The sequence below is a fragment of the Aphelocoma coerulescens genome, assembly GCF_041296385.1.
Source record: "Aphelocoma coerulescens isolate FSJ_1873_10779 chromosome Z unlocalized genomic scaffold, UR_Acoe_1.0 ChrZ, whole genome shotgun sequence".
NCBI classification, from domain to species: Eukaryota; Metazoa; Chordata; class Aves; order Passeriformes; family Corvidae; genus Aphelocoma; species Aphelocoma coerulescens.
The window spans coordinates 26,992,706-27,010,807 of record NW_027184085.1 but is presented as its reverse complement, the minus strand read 5'-3'; positions in this window follow the sequence as shown (position 1 = coordinate 27,010,807).

The following is an 18,102-nucleotide window of genomic DNA, read 5'->3' as shown; positions in this document are numbered from 1 at the left end:
CCTGTCCTCTCTTAGCTCTCTCTTTTCCAAGCTAAACTAGCCAAACTCTTGGGCTCTGTACTGTTGATAGACCATTCCCCTAACCACTGTGATTGGGATCATCAGGCCCTCTCCCAGCTTGAAGCCACCTTTTCTGACTGAACAGAAAGGTAGGTGGTGCTCCAGGGCTCGAAGAGCTCCACAGGAGGACTTGAGAAAGTCTTCTCTGCTGACTTTAAGCTGACACTGATAATTTTGTTTGCTGGAAGTACCTTGACTGACATCCTGTGCTCTCCCTCTGGCTGCATCAGGTGGTGTTGTGGTCTCTGCTGTACATATCCACCTGCCCTAAGTATTTACCCTGAGGAGCAAGTTTACCTTTATAATCAAAGGGGAGAAATGGACACTTCTACATGGCCACTCAGAGACGTTCATGCAAATTCTATTACTTAGTTTATATGTCAGTTGTCTATTAAAGTGTGCTGTCCAGCTTCATGTCCTTAATTTTGTTAACCTCCTTCCTAATTTCTGTGGCTAGATTGTTGGTGATGATATTTAAGATTGGGGATAATACTGTGTGATATGTCCCATGGCTGATCACCTCTTAGTAACCTCCTTTGTCCTAAAGTTTTCTTTTCACCATTACTCCTCATATATTCTTTAAGCTATATATGTTACCCCATCTGGCAACTCTTGTACAAATTGCCAGCATTTGCTGTTTGGCTAATAGTTTCCCACATTCATCTCATTTAGATTCTTTACTGAGTGACACGTGGACTTGATCTAGCTAACTTGATTAGTTGAAAAATTCAGATGGCTTATTGAAAGACAGACTGGAGTTATCTGGGTACAATCAAATTCTGGTAAATCCCAATTGCTTTCTCCCATTTTCCAAGCACACATAAAGTTTATCAAGTTTTCTAATCTGCATTTTTTCTAAAACTTAGTATATTTTTGAAGTTGACACTGTAGGTGACTGGCAGAGCAGTTGGAGAAACTTCTCCTATTGTCTTTCTTAAATATAAACAATGTTCATTTTGTTCTTCCAAAGCACATCTTAGGACAGAGACTGTCTATGCCACTGCAAGACCTTTGGAGTTTCACCTCTGATCCATTTGTTCTGTTTCATTATTTTTCTTTTAACCATCCTGCACTTGACAGCATAGTCATTGTTCTGTTCAAAAGTGAATCAAGTATTAATTTAGTTACAGAGCTATACTTAGAGGAATTTTAGTCTTAGTATCTTATTCAATATGTGTGCAATGGACTTTCCTTCTATTTATTAATTAATGCATTTAATGAGCATTCGAAGGAATTGCAAACTCTTGAACTTTCTAGTTCTCTCAAGTTTTTAAAATCCTGTCTTTTACAATAGACAACTTAATTCTGTGCATTGTTTCATTTGATTTAGAGCTGGCTGGTTATCATTCAAATCAGATTTTACCAGATCTGATGTGGAAATCTTAATAGAAAACAGAACTCAGCCACAGTAGTGTTGGTCCATTTGCTACCTGGTGAAGATACACCCATCATTCATGTGCTGAAGTAGCCAGAACTGACAGCAATCAGTAGTATTTTTTTCTGCATATGGAAAGTTCAGGTAAAAATACAAGGCCCTGATGTATCTTTCCCCCACGTAACACTGTAGAGCTGTGCCTGCCGTCCTGTTAGCCCATATCAGACTCCAAGTCTATCCCATTAAAATCTTTCTATTCCAGATTGATTTTGATCTTTTTTTCCTGAAGTCTGTCACATTATTAGTATGCAAAACTACTGCACTGTCATAACCATTATTTCATTTTACCTGAATTCTTTAAAATATAGGTAAGTACCTTTTCGAAGCTGTGTTTCTGTCATGGTTGCAATTTTATCATGTCTCTGTTTTTCGTTGGAGATCCATTTCATCATGACCTCTGCAGTTAGTTTCAGTGTCAATACTGCATAGCATCTCCTGTTACAAGGAGAGAAATCTTAATTGCATATAACAAGTGATTCTTTAGGCTTTTCAACTGCACTTACCTTGTTTGTTTTTTTCTAAGAATATTGCTCAGGATATCTAGGTTCAGTTTATGGCTTGGCTTTGTAGAAATTTTTTTCAAGTGTTCTTGTGCAGATCACTTTTTTGATGCATTTTTGCCCAGAAAACTGAGGGAAAACATGTCCCCCTGCTTCAGAAAGCACTTTGAGGTGGTATATTTATCAATGCTTGGCAAGGGCTCAAGTAATTTAGTAGTAAATACAGTAAAAATGGTGACTGGATGGTTCAATCCTCAGAATAGCAGTTAATACATTGTCAGATTTTTTTTTTTTTTCAAAAGTGAAAGCTTAGGAAAATTTCCAAATACATCAACCATTTTGTAGAATAAACACTATCTGTGCCTTTCCCAATAGTTATTATTATTATTATTGCAGCTCTTGGCTTATTTTCAGGTAAATACACGCCACTATTCAAATTTTAAATTTTTATTGATATATGTAAAAGGGAATCACTGTCACTAAGAGAAAAGGTTTTGTTGATAATTTCTGTTATCAGAGCCTGCTGTCAGACTGATGTCCTCATTACTATTTTTTAATTTAGCAAAAAATTTCTTGCTGTTGTATTTCTTAGCATATGGTTGGAGGAAACGGCAATATTTTGGACATTCATTCTGAGAATTCTCAGAGCTTTGTTTCTACACTCCAAGTTTAGGATGTGTGATTTGCCATTTGAAAATGATGTTGCCTGTGCTTTTTGAGTCTCATTGTCACATAAAACACACTACCTTTTCTCAAGTAATAGTATTAAAATAATGAGTCTCTGGTTCATATAGCTGTGATTTTCTTACAGTTAGAATGATGAATCCACCCAAGTGCCCATATCATAACAATTATTAAAAATAGAGATGATACAAAGCCAGTAATGGATGATGATAGAAAGGTAAGACTGCAGAAAAAGGCACTGAAAGAACTGTGTTAAATGGAGGACTCAGGAGATTTACAGTTACAGACTATAAATAATTGCAGAGATAATAGTGTAAATGAAAGAAGGGAATTACCCACATTCTCAGAAGAAAGAAAGACAAGGTACAATAGCCTGAAGCTGAAAGAGGAAAATCTCAAGTCATAAGAGAATGTTTCTTACAATGAGAGTAATTGTGCAATGAACTAGAGGGCAGTGCAGTGGCATTGCAGATGGATTACGGAGGCCATGAGCATTCCTGCAAAGTGGAGCTGGACAGATTAGGTGATGTAGATGAGCTTCTCCAGCTGCTAGTTATTTCAAGAGCTTACAAAAGTCAATCTGTTTCTTTACATCATCTTCATAAATCCTTCTACAGCTGCCAGTCATGTTGTTCCAGTAGGCTATCATACTAAAATGCTTTCTTTGCAGCCAGGATCGCGAACCCCAGTGGCTTCAGTGAGATAAGGGTCTATCTCATCTAATTTTTTTTTGAAATTAAGTGTGCTTTCTGCTCTGGTTTTCCCAGCATGCCCCATCTTTCTGTCCCTGTTGTTTATTCAGTGAGTAAGTTATCATCATCATCTTCATTGTCACTTTCAAGTGCACTGCAGTGCTTATCTATTGTGTAAGCATCAGCAAAAGCATGCAAGAAAGGTCCAGTGTGACCCTAACCCGTTTCTTCTTCCTATGTATCTCACCCTGTTGCTATGCTCATGACACCATCTATTTCTGACTAATTCCAGCAGGTGAATACAGCTGTGGGGCTTATCTAGGCTTTACTTGGGTTATTTGGAGAAAAAAAAAAAAAAGAGAGTCAAGGTCTACTTGCATTTGGCTTGGATATAGCAGAAGCCCTTGTGGTGTTAACTCATTCCAGGAAAAAACACCAAAGAAATCTTGGGAAAATTCCTGATCCCTTTTCCTCTCCTGTTGGGAATTAGAAATTCTGGGTCCTCATTAGTGCAAATTGCCAAGAAAAACCACACCTGTTTTGTCTTTGGTGGTTTTGCTAGGTAGTCATTCTTGTGATGGGAAAGAGCAGGAAATGTATCTTTCAAAGTGTGTGAGTTTCCAAGGTCTCCTGTGTCATGTACTGGTCTCCAGGCTGTCCACTGGTTTCAACAACTAGTACTTGATAGTTTGCCCTTGCTCATGGTTGTTACACTGTTCTGAGCAAGTAACAAGCAATGAGACTTCCTGCTTTTGACCTGAAAATTAGCTCAGAAATGGTGTTAGGCTCCAAATAAATGGTGCCAGCGAGAAACTACAGCATGGGAACATGACTGTTTAACTGCAAAATGGGAATATGCCCAGGCTTGGTGCTGTGTGCTGCTTTTCAGCTGGAGCTGGAAGGCCCATCTGCAGGGTTAAGATCAGAGCAAGATTCAGCCCTTTGTCAGCAGGCTTTAAGTGGCTGCAGGATCTACTCTCTTTCATATTTATTTTGCAGGGAGAGCGTTCTTTGCTACCTACTGACAGGCTGTTCTCCACAGATATCAATAATTTAAGCTTTGCGACAGTTCTGTGAAGGAACTTGTGCATATGAGCCTGAGGGACAGCCACAGGACTGGTTCAGCAGGAAGGCAATTGCCATGTTAAGCTGCCCTGGTTGTTTATCCACTTCTTGCTGCCTCACTGCGCCATGGAGTCCTTAGCCCTGTTTTATTCAGTTTCACTTCTCAGTGCAGTTACTGTCTCAGAAGGTGGTTCTGGACTAGTGATCCCCAGGAGCAGTGTACCTGAGGGAGAAAGCCTTGGGTTTCAAAAAGTGTAAGCACCTAAATCTTCCCAGACATCCAGAGGCTTGTCAAGCAGGAACATCTCTTTGCTTCAGGGCCAACCCTCCCTGGGTAGTGAAGTGCTGAATTTCTCCTGTGCCAAATGGGTGACACTTTCTAACTGAGATTCTATCTCAACCTTTTAAAGGAAATGTTGATATGAGTATTTTCTATACGGTTTTAGATGTGCTTTTCCCCATTAGTTCAATTCAAATCCAGATTCTTCAATAAGGTCAACACATACAGACTTTATATCCGGGTACAGATTCTATATTTGGGCCTTAAGTAGAAGCATCTTGCTGCTCACTCTGAAAGTTAAGGACTTTTTATGTAGTCGAACTGCAGGCCTTTGGCTCAGTCAGCATTTCACATTTTCTGCTTTCCACCCCTATGTAACTATGGGCTGAAACAATTCTCAAAGCAGGATCTTGCCAAAGGCACACCTGGCAGCTGCCTGGGTATAGCTAGCTGCTGTGTTTCTGATTTTAGTATGGCTATAAATGAAGTTAACAAACTTTCTTCCCAGGCTCCAGTTTTGGCTAAGGATGTTGTATTATTTAGCTTTGCATTAGCAGTTGGGGAGGTGCTTATATGGCCACTTAACTAATTAGTTTCACTCTTATTTTTGAAGAGTTTACTTGAACAAAATTTGTTCATTACTTGAACAAAAAGCATTTGTAATATCCATGAATTGAAATGGTCTGTCAGTGTTGTAAACATATTGGTAAGCAACTGCATATCTGCCTGCATGAAGATAGTATATAACATTCCGTGTGTAAGCTGGAGACAGATCATCCCAAGTGAAGAACAAACTTCAAAAAGAAGTATTTGTAAAGGTAAAGTGTAGCTGCTCCTTAGAAACGTAAAGTATAGTGATGTAAATCATCAGAGAATTGTCTTACTACTATGACAGAATTAACTCATATATTATTGTTTTATAGCCGTTGTCATCATTACTAATGATTATTAATAATTAATCCTTATCACATAATAAATAAGATCATAACGTCTTCACTGAATTTTTTAAGGCTTCCAGTGAGACCATTATCAGACTTGGGGGTGAGCAAAGGCTGATGTTAGTTTTGCCTTTGTAAACTTACATCTGGCTAAGTGCAGCTGGCGGTAATTAGTGCAAGACAGACCTAGAGAAAAACTGGGCTAGAACTTGCTCCTCCAAAGTCATCCAATCCAACTCCCGCCTCTAGAGAAGGCTGACATTCCTAGGGTGCTCTTGACATAGGAAAAAGCATGTCTTAACATGTTCTTAAAGCCTTCCAGCCTTCCAGGTCTTTTTCTGCAACAGCAGGACATTAGTTTAGCAACTCTTTACTTTATCTACAATTTTCCACCTGATATTTAAGATGCACTAAATATTTAAGATGCACTTATAGAGAGGAAGTTAACTGTGCTAAGGATGCTGCATTTGTGTTATGTTTTGGACAAGACTGAGAGGCTGTAAGGGTATCTTCGCAAATTTAAATTACATAGTTTTATTCCTGGTTAAACAAGCCAGATGCTTACAGCATGCCTGTCAAATGTATAAAGAAATTTTCAAGGGCTCTTTAGCAGAGGTGAAAACTTCAGTTACAGCTGTTGTGTGTGGCAGAAGCTGCTAAGGTTATGCACAGATTCACCTGATGTATTGATCTGAATGTGACTTGGCCAAAGCTCACACCAGAAGTCAAAAGGATTTGAGTCTTGTGAATAAAGTGCTCACTGCCAACTGGGCTCCTTACTTGTAGCAGTCATGATGCAGGTGGGTGACGCAATCCACCCTCTGCTAGCCAGAGGGTAGGAAGCAGAGAGCAGGATAGCAGCCAGCAGCTTGCTCTCTTTCCTGTGTGCAGCTTGTCCCACTTCAACCTCTGACTCTGGTGAAGGGGAACGAGCCAGACCCCGCCCTGTCTCCTGCTCCCGCCCTCTGCTGTTTCCGAAGCAAAGTTTTCCATGACATGGTACTTTTGCACTTGTGGATTGCAAAGCAGGAACAAAGTCAGGTGACATCTACCCCTGTACTAGAGGCCTCTGCAAGCCCTAGGCAATTATTTTGAAGTGGTTGATTCATGTGGTAGCAGGTAGAGTTCTGTACTGCAATTCCTCACCGCACCATGCCACAGGGCAGAGCTGGCACAGTATATAACCATCTCACTTCCCTCTCAGTCCCACCTTTTCCATTCAGTTACTCCAGCATGTTTTTGGAGAAATGCAAGTATTCTGTCATTGAAACATGAACATCTCAAAACTGTGTTTGCAGGGGCAGTGTGGTAAAACAACATTCATGGCCAAATTCACTTCTCCCCCTGTTCTCATCTCTAGAGGTGAACCACAAACTTCTGATTGGAAAGGTCAGACGGGGTAAGTTTTTAGAGAGTTTGTCTCACCAGAAAGATGCCTGAGGTTGTTATCTTCACTGTTAATGTCAGAAGCAAGCACTTATTTGAGTACCTGCTGATGTAAAATGTATTGTTTCTTTACACTCACATTTGTTAGATGGCTTGACATAAAAGGTGTAACGTTCTACTTCCACCTAAGTTCCTTGACTTGAATAGTTATCAGCAGCAGAGTTGCACAGGAGAGCACATGTTATGAGAACAATACCTCCATTATGACCTACTAACATTGTAATCTAATTTGAGTTTAAAGAAAGACCTACACATTAACATCAAGTACGGTAGGATAGCTGAATGCATTTTTATGGTACAGAAACACTGATCTCTGACAGAAGGTCAGAGTATTTATGTTTCAGGTATTTATGTTTCAGTGTTATTTACGTTGCCATTTCTAACTGGTACAATATTTCAGTTGAATTAATATTTGTCACCTTAGACAGTCTTCATTTTATTTAGTTTTTGTTTGTTTTGATTTGTTTGTTTTGTTATTTAAACGTTGAAAGGTTTGAAAAACATATGATGTTGAAAAGACTTTTTTAATTAAGGAATAATTCCTTATTTGGAACCGAAATTGTGTATTGAAACACTGAGGATACGAAGGAGCTTTAATTTACTCATAATGGCCTAGATTAAGGATAATGTTGTAACTGCAGTGATCAGTCATAGCCTATATCAGAAGCTCAGAAGCTTGTAGTCTCTAATGTATTTCCCATCAGGGCAGGGATGGGAGTTGGGATGCTCTGTTACCTTAGCTTTACAGGCTGAGGGAGCCCAAAGCACAAGAGGTTCAATAACCTTCCCAATATCATGGCAGGACCTCTGTGACAGAGCAAAGAATTTGGGTAGCAGCAGTTGAGATCCTTTCTCTCTGAGTGATACAGCTAGAGCCCTGTAAAGAGCTGGTGCACGTTCCCATACGGACTAGATTAGTTAGCTGCACTGCATATTATAAACATGGCCACCAGCTATTTTTTTTCTAATGCAGTATGCTGCACTGGTGTAACATGTAACAAAGTCACATTAGCAGGAATTTCTTAACATCAAATGCAGCTAAACTGCAAGTCTTGCAAGAATGCTTCTGTTTACATGTAAGCCCAGCTCTTGCCCTCCGTGGAGGTGATGGAAATCCCTCCATTTATATAGGGGGTTCTTCACTGTGCTCAGTTTCCCTCTGTTCCTGTCAAAGACATCTCCTGGAGGCGTATTTAAGTGAGTCAGGATAAAGATACCTAGGGCGAGTTTAAAGTATCGAGTTTAGCTTGCTTGTTTTAACTCTCACTACAAGCACTTATGCTCCTGGGTCACGTAGGCAGTTTAAAAGCACTCCTTGCTCTTTCTTATGCAAATCTGAATATTGGTCCTTGAGCCAGATCTCAGTTATGATGTGGCAGCTGGTACTTGCTCCCATTCCCAGAGGGGAACAATATTTATTTTTTGCTATTGGATTTTGGGTAACTGAGCCATTTCCTTCAGTGCAGGCAAACTTCAGCCATTAACTACAGCAGCTTAATTAAATAATTGGAAAGTTTCTGCTTTCATTTTGCTAGTTGGTATGCTTAAATACATATTTTTTGGTGCCAATAGAGTTTTTCCAGCTGTTTAATAACACATAAATAATGGTATCTTTTTTAATATAAGTTTGTTTTCACAGTGTCAAGCTTGTGAATCACATTTCCAAATTCCAATTTAAATAAGGTATTATGAATACCGAGAAGGCTGCAAGACATAATGGCAAATAATGCAGACAATTTCTAAAAAAATGAAGCAACTGCTTGTGACCCAGTATATGTGAAATTAAATAAGTCCTAACTGGCCTTTCTTAACATTAGATAGATGTTGCACAATAAAGGCACAGAATTATATCATAACTTATTCAGAAAAATCTCTGAATTTCTTTTTGACATATTACAGCGTTAGCTGTATAGGCTTACTTCTCAAAGGAAATTTCAACATTCATCTAGCATGCATTTATTTGCCAGACACACCTAAGTTGTCAGAATAGCTGCCTAACATACATGGTGTGCCTATTCCCCACTTGAAATACCGCATTTTGATTTCTGCCTGACTTACACAATAGTAGGCCTATTTCTCCTTCCCATTCCTGTTATGACTTTTAGATTGCTTGTTCCTGCTGGAAGTACTCTCTAACATTTAATTACAGCTGCCATTTTCTGCTCTATACTTTGTATAGTCTTTTATTCTTAGGCATAGACAGAGAATAGTCTTGCTTTTCAGTTTCTTTTTCTACATTTATTTTGTGTTCTGTTTGCATAACTTTACATGTTTTCAGATATATAGAGCATTAGGGATCCAGCTTTGTCAATAGGCCTTGGAGAGGAGAGAAAAAGGGGGGGGGGGGAGTGAAAGAGCTAAGTTCCAGTTGAATTAATAAAATAATGCAAGTAGTAAAAATACTTTCCATTGTGTCAGTGGGGGTGCGGTAAATAATTACAACAGCCCAGCTGAAGTGTGCAGTAAGAACTGGGTTAAACCAATAATGGCCAAGTTAGAAAATATATTAGACTCTATTTATGTTGAACTGTGATTGAAGTAATGTGAACTAAAACACTCTTTAACTATATTACATGGTCATAATTTGTATAGGTTTATTGATTGTCTTAAAAATAAAATCTTAGCTGAACAGGACTTTCATAATGCATGTTTTCTTGAATAAAAAATATGGCCAGACTTCAGCTTTGTGAGACATAGCAGTTACAAACTGGAAGAGACATCATCATGCCTTGTATGCCTTGCAAAACAATGGTAATAGCAGGGCTGTTCCTCAAACCACATGGAAATGGGTGGTCCCTGCAGCAAGGAATAGCCAAATTGATCCTATGATCTATTGGGAGTAACCAATGCCAGAATACATTGCATATATGTTGAAATCTAGAATAGATGCTTTTCAGATACTGAGATCTTGTGGAGAAAAGCTGTAGCCTGCAGTCTGATGACACCGTGAATATGTCTCTGTGGTTGGCTGAGCTCATGCACGAATGCCCTCTGCATGTGTGCTTGGCTTCCTGGACACCAGCCAGCTCCAGCTCAAAAGCATGTTTGTGAAGCCCAGCCCAGATCAGTCAGCCTCTGCATATAGCTTATTAGCTTGGGCTCAGTGTCACCCTAGCAAGGTCACAAGGGTTTTCAGTTCGGCGCTGGCTAGAGGCCCATTAGATTGGTGTGCAGGCAAAGGGAGCTCCTGTGTACTTTTTGCAGCTCATTTATCCACATCCCGTAAGAGCTTATGAGGATCAGCAGTAACACAGAGGTTAAGAAAAATGAATAGAATGCTCTGGAGCTCTTTTGAACAAAATTACTTTAATTAAGCAAGCTTGTATAGTGCTTGTATAGTACTGGGTCATTCATATACTTTTAAAGGCCATGGAAAGGAGGGTTAAAGGCTTTTACTTAAAGGCAGGCTCACTCACACTTAAAGTACTGCTATGCCAGCCTTGTCCTGTGTAGGGCTTGCAGGCACACCTGACCTGCAGGGTAGCTTTATCCACTCGCGACTCAGCTGCAGTGCAGGCTGCCCCAGAAGAGATGACACTGTGCCTGTCCCTGTGCCTGACTGCTCCTCCCCATGGCTTCCCATTGCAAGCATGGATTTTGTGCAGCCACTTGGAGAACTGGGCTGGGGGACCACCTGGCTAAACCCCAGCTGTTTCCCTCTTGCTGGCATTCAGCTGAGCATCTTCTGAGTTCCAGCCCCTCTGTGTGGCCACATGAGCAATGGCACAGGCACGAGAGGGAAAGTGGCTGTGGGCAGGAAGGAGAGGGTGAAACCATTCATTCTAGCACACCACCAACTTTCACCATTCTGCCTCTACAGGCATCTCTGCATACTGTCTACCACTCTTAGAGTATGCCACTACAATTTATCCTGACAATGTCTTTGTGGTGGTTTTTTGTTTGGCCTTTTTTTTTTTTTTTCTCTTGTATAATTACTTAGTTTTATGAAACACCTATGTTGGGAGTTTTTTTGCCTGATGTTACTTTTTCTGAAGTCCTGAAAGCTGTATTAGGCCCATCATAGGAACTGAACTTTGAGTTATGTGATATTGAGAGTGAAATCTTTTGTAGGGAAATAGCCTTGATATTTCCTAGGTGTAATAGCAGGAAAGGTTTGGTTTTTTTCAAATCACATTAAAAAAATTAAAAAGTGAAATGTATCAGAGAATCAACTTTTAAGACCTGTTGTTGCAGAAAAGAGTAAAAGACTCACTAATGGGAAGCAGCTCCACATTTTGCAGCTTTCATGTGTCATCAGTGCCTTTTCTGAAAGTGTTATGCTTTGATAAATACCAATTGGTGGAAGCTGAAGGTGAGGAAGTATATAATAACTTGATTTTATTTTGATGGATCGTCTTTCAAAAGCAGGCACAGCCTTAATGGCAAACTATGATCATGGTATCTTAGTAGCTGGAAAATAAAGTCTATTCTCCAGTGTAAGATAATATGCTGAACACACTATGCTAGGCATTTAAGGCACTGTGAATGGTTACTGTCACAGTTATGCTGTGGAATAGTATTTAGTTCTACAGTAAGAAGTATCCCTTGAGAAACAGAGGTGAAGCAAGACTAGAATTCACATAGTTTTAAGTTACACATTTTTCTATATATAGAGTGCCTATTAAAATGAAGAAATAGAGCAGCTATTAAATCTGTCATGGATTTCAGTGGGAACCGAAGTGGGTCATAGGTCTGCATAGAAACTCAAAAAATAATGAAATGTTATGCATGGGAGTGCCTGCACCATGCCCCAGATTCTTCCATCAGGTTTTGGACTGTTCTTTTTCCACACAGTCCCGCAATGACTCTTGATTTACTCATGCTCATATTTATAATGTGTTTCAACAAAAAGGTATGATTAGCCTTCTGTTCTGGATATTGGCTTGTGTCTGGGGGTAACTTTTTTCAGCTCTTATTATTTATGTCTTACCCACAAGCACAGAAGCTGCATAGTAACCAACCTCACTGACAAGAAGGCTGCCTTATATCACTGTGGCATAGTGAAGGTGGCAAGAGATGCACTTGAGTTCTGTCAAATTATGTTTACAACTTTTGAATTATCAAGGTTCTTTATGTTGGCAGTGTAGTGTAAGAGTGCCAAGGCGAGACAGAGGACTTGGTGCCTACGCCTGCAGCAGCAGAGGAGGAATGGGATAGGCAGCTGACCACAATAACCAAGTTACTGAAAAAATGAAGAGCAAAATATTGACACACACCAAAGACAGGCAATGTCTAGCTGGCAGTGAACCAGGTTTCCACCATTTTTCATGTACTGCACTCTGCCAGAGACATCTTTTACAAAGCAAAACTTGATGTCCAGTTCTGTACAGTCTGGTTTTGCTGCTCACTTAGGTGATGTTCTATCATTATATCTGGATCAATGAATCATCCATAAGTATTTTGTGTTTTAACCAGAAGCATGGATTCTGTTTCTTGTACGTACAGTCCACAAGCAAACTAAAATGGATTAAATAACTGAAATAGCAACATATTTTCCACTATCTAAGAATGTTCCACTTTGGTTAAGACTACTGGAAGTCATGACAGCCTGTTATAGAACCTGAAAATACTCTAGCTACTATAGAATTTTTTTAATTTACGCAGTACTCATGATCACATACAGAAGTGACTGCTGTGTTAGCTTACTTGAGAAGGGCTATTTATAATCGAAGTAATATATGCCTAAAATTTCAGATTGTCAAAAAGCCTCAAAAGAAAAATCAGTATTTCTGAAATATTACCTAGGTTATAGTATTGTAAACATAAAGACAGAGCAACATTAAATACTGCCTTGGAAATGTAAGATCATACGGCTTGGCTTTGCAGATCAGATTATTGATTCCAGTCATCATCATCAGCTGTAATAGTTATTATAGTTTTAAAAGACAGCTGCTCTTGTCTGCATCTAACCAACTGTGCAACAGGACTATATCACAGAGCAAATTCCTTCTATGAGTGATCAATCCATTTATGCCAGTAAATGAGATTTTACTGTCCTTATCTTGCTTCTTGTGTGAACAACTGGAAGGTCTCGATTTTCTTTTGTCTCTACTGAACAGCAGAGACCTGCTGACATGAAACACATTGGTAGAGAAAAATAAATGTAAAGCAATCTATCTTTAGTGCTGTTGTATCTAGATATGAACATAAACATATGACAAATAAGTGGTGTCTATTTCAGTCATACCTGATGCTACTGGCAGATTTTTAGCAATTTTTGAAATCTCCCACTCTGATCCTGCACTTCAGGCTGTATTCAACAGAGGAGCCAAGAAGCTTACAGAACACTGACCCTCTCATCAACCCTTGAAAGCATTCATGAACACGAAAATATGAAATATTCTTTCATTTAGATTTTTCAGTTCACAACGTATTTCCTTTTCTGCAGTTAGTTTCCTAGTGGTTTTTAATGGTTCAGAAGCTGTGGATATTTTCACAAAGCTCATTCATAGGCCAGTTGTACCGGACATTCCAATTGGTTTCTCTAACTATAGAAATGTGGTAGACTAGATGAAAATGTGGAAAAGTAATGATGGAAACAAGGCAATAGAAGCTCTCCTTTGTGTTTGAAGATGCAGTGTGCTACCTGCTTGGCAGTGTGTAGCCTGTTATTTGATATCTTAGCTTAATTAAACTCTGAAATCTCCTATATCCCATTTTTCAATTCCCTGTGATTTTTAATTCTGCTAAGGTCTGACAGGTGGAATTTTGCAGAGTTCACTGCAATGTAGGTTTTCCCTTTGCCTGCAGAGGATCTAGGACATGTTCTCATGGCAGTTATATGGTTTCTGTTGATCTAGGAACACTCCCCATGTGTACTGTCTTCCAGTGTCAAGGCCTTCCCTCCAAACCACCCCTCCACCTCATGAGGCCCGTGGGCTGGGAATGAGCAAGAGGCTGGGAGGTGACCAACTGGGATAGCAGATGCAAACTGATCACATGGATGTTGTCTCATACCATATGGCACCATGGTTAGCAATAAAAACTGAGGGAAAAGAGAAGGATACAGGGACACTCTCAGTTATGGCATTTGTCATCCCAAGCAATCATTATGGGTGCCAAGGCCCTGCACTGGACATGTGCCTGGTGATGGGAAGTAGTGAGTAAATTCCTTTTCTTGCTTTGCTTCCAGCTGCAACTTTTGCTTTGCTTACTAAACTGACTTTATCTCAACCCAGGTGCTTTTTCATCTTCCCTTTGTCCTTTCTCCTGCTGAGGAGGGGGACTGAGAGAGCAATCGGGTGGCAGCCAGCTGTTGTCAGTGCACCATCTTTGTCTTACCTAAGACTGTACTTTACAATAAGACCAACATGACCTGTCTTAATAATCTTGTTTGCCACATTTCATTATACAAGACCATATTCCTGATGTAGGTTCTCAGGCATTGGGGTTAATTTTGTTCACTCAGAAAGTCATTACATGACTAGGGTCATTTCAGTGTAAAGCTTATCTGCATAGTCTGCATTTACAAAGAAATGCTACTTTTTCAATGAAGAGTGATCTGGGGTTTGCAAAATAAAAGATTAGGATTTGGCATACATTTAAGACTATCATTATTCAGGCTTTCCACAGATCATGTCTTCACAGTGATTCAAAGGTCCAGGAGCTGTTAATACAGTTGATAATCAGGATGGTTGCTCACTCTCTACCAGCAGAAGAGATTATGCCAGTGTGAAACAAAGCTTCAGATGGTATTCCCTGCAAAAGGAATTGTGAAATTATGGTATTTCCTATAGGGAGCTGTGAAAGTCCATGAGAAGGGCATGGGGAATCACACAGAAGGAAAAATTAATTTGATGTAAGAACGGTTTCTCTAGTTTGTTGCAGGGAGGACAATATGTAAGAAAGTGAGGTAAAATATCGGTGAATGTTATGAATAAATGTAACTCTCCAGACAGCCCTTTCTTTGACAGTACAGTCCTGATTCTCTCAACCATATAAAATTATAATTAGTCATGTCCCATACTCAGCACAGCTTGCTGAATAGGCTGTTTATATAAGATCCCTGTAGCAGACTTAGGAGTCATGGCATAGGAACTGAATGCTAGTATAAAAAATCAAACATTTTCCCATAAGAAACTGTAGCACTGCTAAATTCTTGGGGTCAAAACCAGCCATATAAGGATGAAAGAGTCATGTGCTGTTTCAAGCTACAACCTGGAGAATTTCTGCAGGTGAATATGGTATTTTGTGCACATCGCACAAAAGCTACTGCATCCACTAGACGATGCAGCAGGAAATCCTAACCCCACAGAAATTAGTGGAAGCCTTGGCACGCATTTGACAGAATCTTAAATTTATTAATTGTTATGGCAATTGTTATCAGTAACTGGTGGAGCAAGGGAGTGTGATCACTTTGAGATCGGCCAACACGCTATGAGTACACACCCTTTTGCAGGGCATCACAGACAGTGATACACAGTTGTTTCTTGTAAAAATGACAGCAAGAAGCCTCTTGCTTTAGGATGAACAGGTGGTAAGACTCTGTAGCTCAAATTGGAGCCTCCAAATTGGAGCATGAAACCTTTGCCTGTAAAAAGCACATTTTGGAACATTTTCCCAGAGCTTATTATGTATCAGAGCTGGATGTTTAGCTGGAAACAGACTTCTTGCATAGAAGCCTTCTTTGATATTTCTTGAGGAAATTTGTGGGGAGAACATTTAAAACCCAAAGCATTTAAGCGAGTCGTCTAACTTTTTTCCTGACTGAATGTGTAATTCAAGCATGCAATGCCATGCTCCTGTCTACAGTCAGGAATCTTCCTGTTCTGCTTTTATAGAACCCCTTACACTGGGAACTGTGTGCAGCCACAGCACTGATGTGTGTTATGATAATAGAAATAGTAAATACAGGAATAATCAGCAGCAGATGGGATCTTCACACAGCTTTTGCTGAGGAGTCTGTAGGAACACCACCCCAGTTCACCAGGCCACACAACACGGGGCAAGGGAGCACTCAGGGTTCTTATAATTGAAATTAACTGTATGTTGTTTCAATTAATTGTTCCAATTAGTCCCTTTTCAGTTATGCCTTTCTGTAACAGTGTCATCTGGGATGCTGTGAGAAATTGAAAATGCCCTAATGGTCAGAATGCTCATCAATTAAAGAACTTTCTAATTAGTTTCCAGAGAAGAATTTATTGTAAGAATGAAGAATTTTATAGGTGGAATGGGTGAGAAGTTGTTTTTATTACAAGACTAATTTTCCTCTCAGCAATAACATTATTTCTGTTGCCAAAAATAATTTTTAAAAAACCCTTGATAGAAAAGACAAGAAGGAGACACCTGGTTTGTTTCTGTGTAGCAAAGACTTGATCTTGTGAGCTGTCTTCCACAATAGTTTAGTAGCTAGGATGCAAACAACATAACAGCTCTAAATCACTGTTTTAGAAAAAAAAAATCCAAAATAATCATGTGCATTCATACTACCAGAGCTACTTTTTATGAAGTTGGATCAAGAGGTACTCTTCTGGATTTTCATTGAGACATTTCTTGAAAAATACTGGTTAAAAATTGGCAAGTTTTAGATCTGATTAAAATAGTTTTGAACTTATATATTTTTTAAAATGGAAAACTGAAGTCTAAGGTGCAGTTTCAAAAGTTTATTTTCTTTTCCCCTAGTTTTTATTTGCACTGGAAATTCAAACAGTACTGGGAACAGTTGCTAGCAGTTGTTTCCCCTGAGGCTGTAAATGTAAAAGGACAGAAAGCTCTGCCTTGAAGCATGGCCCAACAGATGCTTTCTGCCACAGCCTGTAAACATCTCCATATCCAGGTGTATCATACTGCCTTGATATGCTAACATTCAAGGAGACCAGGTTTTCAAATAGAATTTTAAGTATGGCGCACAGCCCACACCTTAATCCAGACCTCCAAAGCCTGAACACTAAGCAAAGGCCTTCAATTTGAGAGCTTATCCACAAGTGGAGCTATTGGTGACTTTGTCTAGGGTTACTCTGTGTGTGCAAGTACAGCATGTGAATGATTGTACCTTCCTACATGACTTTCAGACAGGAGGGCTGCTCAGGAAGCTGTGAGGTTTTTTCTGCTTATCCTTCATTAGGAATGCTGAGACAGATCTCCAGAGTTATTTAGTTGTGGTGTTGCTTTGGCTGTGGTGATCCAAAGAAATTTTGTCACATAAAGGTGACAAAAATTAGGGAAATGTGCCATCCTATCTGTGTACTTTATTATATTGTATGAACATAATAAGATGGCACATGACACCTTGAACAGCTGTTTTCATGTTCATTGAAGATATTTTAGCAACAGGAAGTTGCTAAATGCAGGTTCTTACTTGTTGGGGCCCTCCTCCCTGCCGTAGGGTCCTGGGAGAGGGGGCCTGGGGGGGAGGCACGGGGTTTCCCTGCCCCTGCTCAGCCTCATTCCCCACTGGTTGGTTTGTGTTCCCCTGCGTGGGCAAGGACCCTCGGGCCCCGTGATTGCCTCAGTTCCTCGGCAGAGCCCCGGCCATGCGGCTGGAGAAATAAACATCTCTGAAACATCTACCATGAATCGGTCCACATATATTTCTTTCCACGGGCCTCGTTGTTTGATACGCATGTTGCAGTATCTGCACTGTAACAGATGGTGAAGAATTGCTGGTAAGACACCGATCCCTAAGGACAGAAAATTCATGAGTAAAAACCACTCTAGATCTCTCTCTTCTCACCTTGGTTTGTATATTCTCTCTGGACTATGGAAGAATCGTGAGAAATGTGGCTCTCTGAACCACAGAAAGAAATGTATCTAGAAGTTAAAAGAATCCTTGAACAACAAAACAAGAAAGTATTTGTTCCAAGAGATCTAGAATTTTTTTTTTAACTGGCTTTTCAAAAATTTCTTTTATATTTCTAGAGACTTACTTTTTGATATTAATCCTCCTGGAACTACTGGAATTAATCACGGGTGGTTTTGGTCGAGATCTGGGATGAAATAAGGGATCAAACAAAACATGCACTAGTGATAGAATCTCTCTGTGCATCCCTTGTAATCAGCGAAG